General features: G+C 45.3%; 1 long non-coding RNA gene across 1 annotated transcript; it reads right to left on the minus strand.

Moving 5' to 3' along the window:
* Window positions 1-12,046, minus strand: LOC113997728. The gene is made up of 3 exons (XR_003544199.2): window positions 11,979-12,046; window positions 9,293-9,391; window positions 1-968 (listed from the first exon to the last, which is right to left on the minus strand). It is a non-coding gene; the product is annotated as an uncharacterized LOC113997728 (long non-coding RNA).
* Window positions 12,047-12,565: the final 519 nt, after the last annotated feature.

The raw sequence follows: 12,565 nt of genomic DNA on the forward strand, positions 1-12,565 counted from the left end.
AGCGCTGGCTCTGAAGCGCTGCCTCAGCGCTGTGAGCCCCGTCGGGGGCTCCCGGGCCGGGGCCGCCCGAGCCGCTGGAGCCAGCGCTGAGCCTGGGTCACAGCGGCTCTCAGTGACCATCTGCCAGCAAAATCGGAAGGAACGGTGACGTTATTCTTAGCAGAACACCATTAAAATGCTCCTCTGGTATTTCTCAATAGAGGTGAAAAGCATTTCAGCTTCCTGGAAATGGCCGAAGCTGGCGACGTGTAGATCAAAGTACGGCGCAGAGCTGGGCTCGGCTTTGCAGGGGGGTTTGAACTGTAGTGAAAACGATTCTGCAGCTTGCATCGTAGTGAGTTAAGTCAGCACGTGAAGCGATTAAAAAGAAAGCAAGTTTTAAACGGCATCGGGCTATTAACTTTCCTGGGATTTAAAATTTATGTTTAAATATATATTTGGCTGTTAGCAATACCTGCATTTACGAGTAACATTGGTCTGTTTAACCCTGAAGCAAACCAGCTCTGCCTAACGCAAGGCTTTGAAGCGACACAGCCAGACCATAATACTGTGGGAGCTTAGACAGCTTTGTCTGTACTTGCATCTCTCTGCATATTTTTCCAGGACTCTGATCTTTGTCTGCGATTAATCATTGTCCAGGACGGCTGTTCCCGATGGTAGGATCCATGAAGTGCTCCAGCTGGGAGAGGTCCTAACGCCTGTGCCTGGCTCTGCGTACGTGCAAACCAGGGCCAGAAATTGCTGGGGCAGCGGGGGCTGGACAGCGAGCCCGCCGTGCCCCCCCAGTGAATTGTATGGGTCCTCAGCACTTCTGGAAATGGTTTTTGTAAGTCTGAGATGAAAATTTCTTTCCGTTTTTTAGAGTTTCTGAATGACTATAATGTTCAGTGTAGTTTAAAAGTCGCCAAGGCAGTTGAGACCGGTTGTGCTCTCAGAGTGGGTGGTTTCATGGCTGCTGAACCTCGTATCTGAAAAGCAAAATGTTCTGGTACAGTGTGTTTAAATCCCAGAAAGGTCAAACCAGACTTTCATACTTGGGTTAGACTGACCCTGGTGTGCTGCATGAGACTCTTTAGATAAAGAAAGAGATCTTTCAGGGAGAAGGAGAAAAAAAAAAGGTTTTTTTTCTCTGAACAGCTTGTGGTGACTCTGTGCACATTCTTGAAGCAAAGGGGTTTGTTCTTGCCCGCAGCGTCCCTCCCCGGCATTGTTGAGTGGAAAACTCTTATGCTAATTATATCGCTGTCTGTTATCAATAAGAAGTGATTTAATTTCTTTGGCAAAGTGTTGCAACAAGAGCAAATTAGATTGAGAGGCAAAGTGAAATAAAAAATATGCAGCTGTTCTGCTAAACAATGATCCTGACTGTTTACAACATTTTGTTTTAGACTGCCTTGTACACAGAATCCTTTATATTGAAGCTTTTCAAGTCACAATCCATTGCTTGTGCAAGGAAACTAGATTAACAGATTATAAAAGACAAAAGAGACCAAGGTTCATCTGGTTCAACTTCCTGCATTATGTACGTCTCGGGATTTTTGTGAATTTGTTGCTTTTTCTCATTTGAAAGAATTTAACTGCAGCATGCCTGCATCTTAGATAAAGGTCAGATTTTCGATTTAAAATGGGCTGTGAGAGGGAGTAAAATAAGAGTAAATTTTTTCCATCAAAATCTACCTGCCAGACTAGAAATCAAAGTACCTTTTCAAACTTGTCTAGTTTCTGTTTTCAGTTGCTGGATGTCTCTGCCCTTCAGTCTGCTTGGTGGAGGAATGCTCCATGGGCAGATTTTCATCCCTGTGTAGCTGTGCTCAGGCTGAGCATTTGATACTCCATTGCAGACTGCAGAGCTCCCCCTCGGGTCCGTCTTTACTAATCCTGGAATTGTTCCTGCCTGTGAACGCTACAGTTTGTCACCATTTTGATCTGGGCAGAAGGGGATGGAGCCCTCGGCAGAGATCAGACCCAAGCCAACAGCCCTCCTGGCTGAGCTGTCTCTGTCAGGAATCCAGGGATTACACCAGCCCATGTTCAGCTGGTTTCCCAGCACGGCTCCTAAAATACTCTCAGATCTGCTCCTTCTTAGGATGACAACCCTGTGCTGTAGGTTTGTGCTCTTTGTTCTGCATGTATGGCTTTACACTTGTTCCTCTTGAAAAGGACAAGCCCTTAACGTTCTTGCTTGCAATGGCTTTTTTTTTTTTTTAATTATTTTTCTTAATTACCCCCTCCTGCTACTGCAAAATGTCACCTACCAAGTTGGCTGGTCGTGATTTTGTATTTTCTCCAGATAAACAACTGGTTGTGTCTCCACTGTGGGTGTTTCCTGGTTCCGGGTGTGTGTACACACACCTGAGCCGTGTCAATATTGTGTCAGGAGGAGGTCTGGTTGTACAACATCCCTTGCCACACCCCAGTTTCATGGGAAGAAAGCCCAGCTTAGGAGCTGGAAGGGAGCCAGGAAGCACACTGCAACGTTTGCTTGCCGTGGTGTCTATTATGTAGCCATTAAATAACCTAAGGCCCAAAACAGGTGGTTGCAGACCCATAAAGGAGAGGTGACGCCTCTAGGACACGGTGGTTACAAAGTGCATTTTGAGACCTTCCTGTTAGATGGCTTTTTTTAGAGGTGGTGCCTCTACTATGTATTCTCTACTCAGCTGTTCGTTCAAGACCTAAATACATTTGAGACTCCTTCCCCACTGCCAAATTTGATTGAGATTAGAGGGGGGGAAATGACATAGAACTACACAGTCACATTAGGCAGTTTTATTTTTAGGAAACCCGGCTAAGAATATCGAAGGAATATTGAGTAGGAATATGGACATGGTATTTGCCTGTTCAGTTTTTCTTGCCGTGAAATTTTCCATTTCTTCCTGAGAACAGCAGATGATCTGTCTAGGGAATTGTCAACCAAAATAAGCAACCTCCTGACAGATTTCACCTGTGTCCCAGCATGCTCTGAGGGTACATGGGATGTGAGCCTTGAACAATGACAGGGAATCACTACTTGGCTGTGTTGTTTGGCTGCTGGGGTACAGAGATACGTGGTGATACCCAATAGTGGAACAAACATCTACTTTTTTTTTTGATGGACATGTTGGATATTTGCCAGAGATTTTTTTTTTTTGTTACTTTTTAAGCTAGATCTGTTCATTTTATACCTGTTAGTATTATGACAAAGCCACCTCTGTAAGGTAGGGAGTGAGTGCTTTCAGAGATCTAATCATTCTTGAGCTATAAAGGAATAAAGAAGCTGTTTCAACACCTGACTTGCAGAATGTTTTGTGTTGCTTCTTGCCCATTGAAATGCAGCTGCTATTGAAACACTGTGATCCCATCAGGATGTAGAACCGGTTATTTTTTAGAATGCTTTCAAGCTTATAAAAATCATGAAATAAATCAAGAAGGTTGGCAATTCTAATCAGCATTCTAAAGCCATCAAATCACAAAACAGTTCAGTGCTTCATGGCCTCTGAACAGTACAGTTTTACAAAAAAAAAAAAAAAGAAAAGGAATGAAAAGAATGTACCATTTAGAGAAGCTGGGCGCTTACAAAGCTTGCATCAAAAGGAAATGAAGATACAAATAAGTAATCTAAAAGGATATTTATGCATTAAATTACTTGTGTCTCTGGACACATCATTAAACAGTCTGGATGTGATGGTAGCTGGGGACCTGGAAGCCTTTTTAACACATGCAGCACATACAGGGAATGTTCTGATTACAAGTGATGGAGTATAAAACGTTTTAGCCAGAAACTGATGACAAAGATCAAATGGAATGAGTTGAGCTTACAAATCAGAGCAGTTTCTTCTCGCTGGTGTGATGTGACACAAGACCAAGACTGTTTTGTCCTTGACATTGTCACCATTGCTCTCTAACCTGCAGTTAAGGATTTGCATCTTGATTTATTGTCTGACAGGGCAGTTGGGAGTGCCCCAGCTGCTCCCCAAGCCCTGGTTTGCAGCAGAGTGGGCCAGAACGGGCAGGATCAGGGAAGGTGTGCCATCCATCGCCTTTCTGTGCCGCTGCACCACGGCAGCTCCCAGTTGCTAAGCAGCTGCAGAGCTGTCTCTGTACAAGGGGAGCAACATGGGTTCCCCTTGATCAGTGGAGAGGAGCCGGCAGCATGGAAACGGGAGCAGTGACCATAGGAACATCATTCCTTTCCTGGCTGGCTCCGATGCCGAGTGGAGCGAAGGGACACTCGGTGGCCCAGGAGCAGGGGGGGGCAGTAGGGGAGGGCAGAGCCAGCATATGTGCACAGCAGAGGTTACAAAGACAGCAGATCCTGGCAGAGCAGGGGGCACACACCAAGGAGAAAGGAATGGGAGAGAGGCCAAATGCACAGTTCGGAATAAAAAAACCCCAGGAGGAGAGTGTGGCATATGGAGAGGGGAAATAAAGCAGAACTTGCACAGCCTGCGAATAATTGAATAGAAAATACAGGAAGAGGGAAGGAGCTTGATTCATTACTGCCCTTCATCTTGTGGAGACAGCTACACCCGGGAAGAGGAGGTGTGGAATACAACGGCATCCTTCATGTTTCACAGTGAACTGTAGGTTTTACATTTCAACCCCTGCCATTTGTGGTTTTCTCCTTTCACAGCCCCTGCCTTTTGTTCAGACTTGATTCCTGCAGGCTCCATTCTTATCTTTGTCTACTTTCTGATTTATTTTTGTACTTGCTTTAGTTTTTTTGGGGGAGTTGTTTTTTTTTTTAAGGTAAGTTTTAAATTAAGATACCCTTTCCAGATATTTTTGCTATTTTCACCTTCATGAGGGCAGGCCATTGCTAACTCCTAACTGAAGCTGGTTTCTACTAAATCCACAAAGCCATCGCTGCTTTTCTCCCCCTCTCTCTCCTGGGAGCTGCTGATGGAGAACAGGGTTCTCTTTGCTTCCCGACACCTTCCCCTGCTCGTTGTCTTTCCCTTTCCCTGCTCAGTGCCTGCCAGCAGTCCGGAAAGGCTCGTGGCTCGCAGCGCGCAGGAAGCGGTTCCTGTGGCAGTAAATTATCACGAACGCCTGACGTGTTGCATAAAGGGGAGTACAAAAGTGTCACGAACATCTGGGGGGGGGGTTGTGACCAAAGGAGAGCCTTGGTTCCACCACGGCCCCGCTGCCCACATGAAAAAGCACTTTGTGGTGTCGGCTCCTCACATGCAATTGGTGTGTAATAGGAAATGCCAGTGGAGCTGGCAGGGAGGAAGGGGAGCTGGACATTCCTCCCTCTGGCTCCTCCAGGCAGAGGACTGAGGGGCGTGTTTGGGAGGGTGGGGAGAGGAATTTAAATTCCCGCAGCTGTTGCTCTCCTCTATGACCAGCCCTGGCTTGCTTGGAGGCCTTTTGACTGAGAACACTTTTCCCCAGGTCCAAAATTGAGTCCTAAAAGGAAAATGGAGGTGCCCACCCAGATCTACAGTGGAAAGGAGTTGCTGTGAGCTCTGTGTGTGTGTGTGTGAAATTCAAGCCAATAAAATACTTGACAAATACACAGCCAGATGTGCTTTGTACTTGGAAGATTTTTGTCTAAGATGTCTGATTCGGGGGAATGTTATATTTACTTCCTTCTTCCATTTGCCTGGAGCCTTTATCTTTGAACAGGCACTATCTATACTATTGTTAGACTCTCAAGACCATTAAAGGTCTTTGGGCACTGACATTTTACAAGCAGATTCAGCTGCCTTTCACACGGGGGCAATTTTTAGCATTATGAGAGATGTAAGTTTAATTAGAACAGTTTTAACCAGGAAATCTCCCTGCCTTAAGAAATCAGAGCTACTGTGTTAATCCCAGCAGGCAACTGGGAACTTGACAAAGTGCCTGTTGTTAGGATGAGAGTCAGGAAGGGTGAAATGTGTGTAGGAAGGGAGAAACGCACAGGAAATGTGCCATCAAGGACAGCGGTGTGGAGCTGTGCAGGGCAGGGTGCCAGACACGTGGGCTGGAGCAGCACTGTCAGGTTGCTGCTCTCTCTGTTCCTGCCCTCACCACCCCAAACCACTGCTGTGATTGCTCCAACACCTCCCTGACCTGCTCTGGTGGCTCACAGTGAGGACATCCAGCCAGGCCACTCTGCACGGTCAGCCTGTCCAGCTCCCACAACTCGGGCACAGGCCAAAAATCGCAGCTCTAAAGCAAACATGACACAGTTACAACCATTTCCAGTGCCTCTAGTTATTAATTAGCCTGCTCTGAACATCGCTCTTCCTGTGCAGGCTTTGCTCTGGCCGGGTTATGGCTGCTCTCAGGTCTGAGAGAAACTCAGTCTGGGCCTGTCCTTTGCCTGGCAATGCTCTGACAAGCCACAAGTCTCTCTGGCTCCTGCCAAAACTCCATCTCAAGGTGTGAGCTGCTTCCCAGACAGATAACAGCAGAGCAAGCTTAGCTTAGCTCTCCCCATACATCTAGCACTCCACAAAAAACAGGCAGAAATTATGGTGTGTCCTAGTGGGATAGAAAGAGAGGATTTTATCATCCCTTCAGTCTGCCCTTGCTGCCTTCCCGTGGGAAGTTTGCACAAATATCAAGGGGAGGACGCACACTTCATATGTTAACTGCCTTTTAATGTCAGTGCCATGCACTACTCAGCAAAAACCTGCCCCTATTTCATCCACAGTCCTTTTGCCATCTTTTTTGCTCCTCCCATGAATATTCCCAGTTTCCCCACATTCTTGTCCAAAACATTTGAGAGCAGGTGCAAGAGTGATGGCTATTGCATAGCCAGTGCAGGAACGAGGTGTTGATCAAAGCCTGACTCTTCCAATGGCTCTGAAAAACACACACTTGCTCAGGCTGCACTGTGACTCACATGGCAGAAAGCATATTTAGGAAGCCAAGCCTGGGTTCACTTGAACTTGATGTTCTCAAAGCCTTACAAAGAAAGTACAACTCCACATGTTTCAGGTTTAGTGGAATTCTCCAGCTGATCTTTGGGGAGTGTAACCCAGATTTGGCCATCCACAGTTGACTCACCTACTCCATATTAATCCCTGCTGTGTAAATTAAAGAAGCTGAATGCAACTCCTGCCCTGGTGCTGTCGTCATCTTTATTAACATACAGTCCTCTTGGATTCAGTCCTCCCTTGACTCTGAACCAGCAAGAATATTAAAAGAAAATCTCTCTCTACAAGGAATTACATAATTTGGGAATGAAGAAGAAGGGCAAAGTGATCTGAAGAAAGCAGATACTGTGGAGAACGCTCTAATTTTGAAAAAATAACATTTCAGTGCTTGCTGGGTCAGGTGGAGCGCTGGGTAATGAAAACACGGGAAGGCATAAGCCAGAGGGATTTTAGGGGTGTACACTAAAGGGAGCGGTCGGATACTGGGTAAGAATGCATTGTGTTGCAACATCCTCTTTCCCTAAATTTCCCAAAATTACTTCCTGATGGGATTTATTCTCTGCTGCAGGTCTGGATGCAGAAGAGCATCCAGTGGTGACTGATTTCATGCAGATCTGTAGCAGAGCCCTGTGCTCTCTCTGAGCCACGAGCAAGGCTGTGTCTCGCCCCTGAACCCGCTGCCTCTGCCTGTTCCCATGGTAAAACCAACCCCAGCTGCCAACGCAAACACAGCTGCAGATCTCACCTGAGAGAAGGCGTTTTGAATCCCTCTGTCAAACCTCCAGATTCAGTTCTCAGCACAGAGGATGAGATCCAGCATCTCTGCAATGGCTCTGCCAGCCCGTGTTGTCAAATTCCTCCCCATGGCTCAGGGAAGCTGTGCCAGCACATCTGGGAGACACACATTGCCCAGCTCGGCGGGGGCAGAGCCATGGAGGTGTTGGCAGGCACTGGTGTGTTCATTTCGTGCTTTTCAGAGATCAGTCATTGTGCTTGATGTTCCAGAAAAGCATGGGATGATCTTAACCTTGTGTTACCCATTTTTCACAACAGAATTTGGCTTGAGAGTTCACACTTTAGTGAGCAACAGAAACTTGAAACTGCCCCTAAGCCCCTGCAGCATCAGGCCAAGGCTTTACCACATTGATTTGCACCCACTTCACTTTGTAAAGTGGGGTGGTTTTTTTCCCCCACAGCTGCAAAGCCAAGAACTCAGTTTCAAATGAAAGGTGAGATTCTAAATGCAGCATGTTGGCCATGCCTGTATCATGTAGGCCATGTTTGGCCCACATAGTTGGCACCTCTGATTTAAAGCATACCAGAGAAAACAACCCAAGAAACAGTCTGTGTTCCTTATAAATAGCTGCTCTCTAGGTAGTCATCAGTGTGTGGTTTATGAATAAAATCTGTCCAAACTACATCAAAGTGCCTGAATATTCACTGCCTGATTTTGCTGAGTTGTGTGTCTTAATTCAGCTCACACCTCCCTTTGCAGACCCTTGTCCTGTTCTGTTTCACAGCCCTCTGAACTCTCTGGTAGCATTTGGACAGATTTTATTTAGTGTATTGAAAAATTTTTGCACTGATTTAGTGCACAGGCTACTTGAGCCAAGTGAAACAGGAACTATTTCTGAGGCATAAAAAGGCAGAAAGGAAATTTTCTTATTGAAATATCATTTTTCCATATTACTTAATAGTCTAGAAAGTTAATGCCTTTCTGGCAGCACTTCCCACTGGGAAAAAAATATGGTTCCTACTCAGCCAAACAACAATGTAATAATGTTTTAGGTTGGGTTAAATGTCTTAGAAACTGGCAGGTGTCACAGCCACCTTGCCTTCAGTGAAAAAAGCAATTGAGAGCCCTTATAAACAAGGGATTTACATCAGTAGGGGCTACTACACAAAAAAAACCCAGGCACATGGCAAGGTTTGAATAGATGGTGAATCATGTGGCCCAAGGGATTTTTCGGGGTGGGGGCGTGTGTGTAAAATATCAGGCCGTGAGGACCAGATGGCAGAGCTCTGCATGTGCGAGAGAAACAGCAAGAAACTGCAGAAATGGAGACAGAGAAGCAGCTGAAAGTGAAGGAGACTGGGAGCTTGAAAACTGTATTTCCAGGGTTTACTGAGGGTCAAAGCAGTGCTGGCGCTGCGAGGAAAAGCACAGCTGAAAAACAATTTTGTACATTTGTTCTGTAAACAAAGTGAATCACCTTGAGTGTACACCTGCTGTGTCATGGCCTTCTCTTACACTGATACTGTCACCATAACTTTGTGTGTGCAGCTGCAGTTCAGCTCTCCCACATTACAGTTTCCCCTTCCCTCTCTGCCCTGCCCAGTCTAAATCCTGTGGGGCAGAGACTGTCCCTCAATAAGGGTCTGTGCACATGACAAACAATTGCCAGCCTTGTGCAACATCTGAAATTTATCACTCTACTTACATGGTAAGTCCCATTCCTTAGGGTCTGTCTTTCCTACTGTAAATTTTTCAAGGCGTTGCCTCTTGCTCTTTGTGTACATGCTGCAGTGGGAATTCTTAGCTGAAAACACAAATAATTAGTATCACTGGTAATGTTAAAAAATAAATATTTCAGGCTCTGTCTTGTTATTTACATTCTTAACTAAGTTTATGAATATTTCCTTGTTCTTCTTGTCAAGTTTATGTTGAGGTCTTTGTGACTGGGGTCTGTGTTATCAAGAAAAAATTAAGTGTATTTCAAAAACATAGTTCTAAAGATATTTAGGAAGAACAGGTGCCCATTCTTGTCCAGTTTATATGGCCAAATAAGAGTATGCAGGAGATGGCACGTGCAAACCCCTCTCTGCAACTGTGGCTACAAAAACTACCGTAAGTGAGACCTTGCTGGTGAGCTAAAATACTTGTGTTTTGCATTAGAAATATTACTGCAAACCATGCTGCTTAGCCTAAGGGCTTGCACTGTGCTAGAGCTTAATTGATTGGAAACTTAAAACTTTTACAGTATTCAGAGTTCCTCTAAACAGAAGGATGTAGCTAACCAGAATATTTTGCCAATATTTATTATTTAACGTATTTGTTGTTAAGATATTTATAATTTAAAAGTATTTTTTGAGCAGAAAGGCTTACATTTATGATTCTGCTCCCTCACTTGACTCTCTGTAGTCACAAAACTCATGAGCTTTTAGTATTATTAAGTCTCAGTTTCCTCCACTTCTTCAAGCACATCACAAGGGACAAAGAAGGAGGCAGCACAGGGCATTGGTGCTGTTTCCTTATGTCAGACTAAGGGCATGGCTGAGGTTCTTCCATGGTACCAGAATGGTCCAGGAGGTTGCAAGCTCTTTTTCCCCAGGCTTGGTACTTTGAAAAATGGGATTATCAACTTCTTTGATCGCCCTGTTTTGTAAAAAAGCTTCAATATTAAACCTAATCTGTGAGTCTTTTTTGGGTGTTCTCATAACTAACCTGAACTACCCATCAATACCATCTAAAAAAATCTTGAAAATCATGAACTCCCAGCAGTTTTCCTAAGCTGTGTGCTAACCTTTCACTCCTTCCTAATTTTTTCCTTGGCAATCATCAAGCAACAAATTGGTACCAAGATCGGAACACGGATATTTGCCATACCCCATTAAAGCCTTGATTTTGTTGTGCTCTCTGTGAATCTCCACACACCCATACTGTGTAAGGTTTTGATGAAACAACTTGTGCCAAAATCAATATACAGGCCAAAACAGAAGTAGGAGAAGGACACTTGCAATTAATAATGATTAGATTTGAGTTTTACTAATAGGAGGCTGAATCTCCTTCCATTTAAATCAGTGGCACAGCTCCTAATTAGACTTTGCTTTTTCGGAGTCAGCAAATTACGTGTAGCTTTTGCACAGGACTTGATATACCCAAAGCACTGCACACTTGATAATTAAAAATAAGTAACTGAGACACTGAAATGTTATATTTCATCATTAAGAAGTTGACTTGTTACAAATACTTATCCATTACTTAAAAACAGTCTTTGGAGTGTTTACAGTTGATTTTATCATCTGCTCATTTTATATTGTTTCCTGCTGAATCTAAATGTGTACAGATCTCAAAGTTTCCTTAACAATAAAATGGAAAAGGAAACAAAGCTGTGAGAAATGTAAAGATTGTTTTGTGAGACTTGAGAAAAAAAAAAAAGCACCCGAACTCAAAAAAAGCCTAACAATGGCCCTCAAATTACTTTTATCCCCCAAAAAAACCTTTTATTGCAATAATGGACTTGAAAAAAACCAACCCTGAATTACACTCCTCAGTTACAGAAAGACTACTAACTCTATCTGCTGATTGTGTCATACATAACGTGTTGCTGGTTTTGAGCCGGGTCCAAATAAATCATTTCAGGACAAAACAAATTTTTCCTGGCCCATCCATTCCTGTGCCGTCAAAAAGCCCTCAGCCATTACAGCCGACAGGAGCTGATGGCTTTTACTGTGTTCCATACAAGATTTATAACACTGTGGTCCATAAAGCATCTTTTTGACAGATCCTACATGATTGCATCAACTTTTTCCTCAGTAAAATGGTGAGTTTTAAATGGGTGTGGCTTTGACTGCCTTTTTATTATTGTAATTTGAATTATATGACACTTTGTTGGGTATTTACGGGTCGCTTCTTTTCTCTGTTGCCGAAATATCCTTTTCTAGCTTTTTGTTTGCCCTCTGCACAAAGCAGGGGCTCCCTTGCCCGAGCTGCGGAGCGCGGTGGTGTTTGCATTGGGTCTGGAAGGCCATCTAGTGACACAACCGTGCAGGGGAAATGCAAAACCCTGTTCGAATTGTGTTGGGTTTTTTTTTTTTTCCTTAGTTGAATTAAACGGTCTTGCCACACTCGAGTAATGCCCTTGGGGGGTTGTTGCTATTCCCACAAGTGGTATTTCAAAAAAATTTAGAGAGAATTTTGATTTCTTAAGAACTGACAGGGTTCGTTTGAGATGGAGCAGCACACTGTGAATCCCTGCTTGGAAAGAAACACAAATTTTTGTGTGCAGAATGGTGGTGGACTCATGTCTGAGCTGGTCTGTCACAAATCCAGTGTCACTCCCCTGACCTGTGTATTGGAGCCAAACATATCCAGGGGTTCTGATCCCCTTCCAGAGCCAAACTTACCCAGCTGTTGTGATCCCTGGCTTTCCACGGTACAAACCCCACCATGTGGGTGCCTGGGGCCACCACATCTCTGCAATTAAAATGTGAAATTCCAGTTATTTTCATCGCAGCTCACCTTGGATGGTGAGAAGGTGATGAGCAGATGATGAGCAGAGCTGTCAGCTCCTACATGAGCAATAAATACCGCAGAAAACAAGCAGTGAGTCACTGCCAGCACCAAGGCCCCTTTCAGAGGGTACCTCGGGGGTCTCTGTCCCCCCCCAGAGTGGCTGGCACCCATCTCCCCTCGGCCTTGGGGACTGGACAGATATCGGGGCTGGACTGGCAGCATCCCCTCAGCGCTGGCTGCGGATGGCAGGGCAGAGGGGGACAGGGGCCTCGGGCGCTCTCTGAGGGTACAGGGTGGGAGCAGCCCCGGTGGGTCTGGGGGAGGCGGTACCGAGGGGGCTCCAGAGCTGTCTCACCGGGGCCATGCCCGTGGTGATCCCTCACGCCTGAGGGCGGCTCCGGACGGGCGGGGGGGGGGACTCGGGGCCCCGGGAGAGGCCCCGGGAGAGGCCCCACAGGCGCCCCGGGGGGACCCGGGC

Source organism: Pipra filicauda, unplaced genomic scaffold, assembly GCF_003945595.2.
Source record: "Pipra filicauda isolate LSUMZ 115617 unplaced genomic scaffold, ASM394559v2 scaffold192_size1418226_pilon, whole genome shotgun sequence".
NCBI lineage: Eukaryota > Metazoa > Chordata > Aves > Passeriformes > Pipridae > Pipra > Pipra filicauda.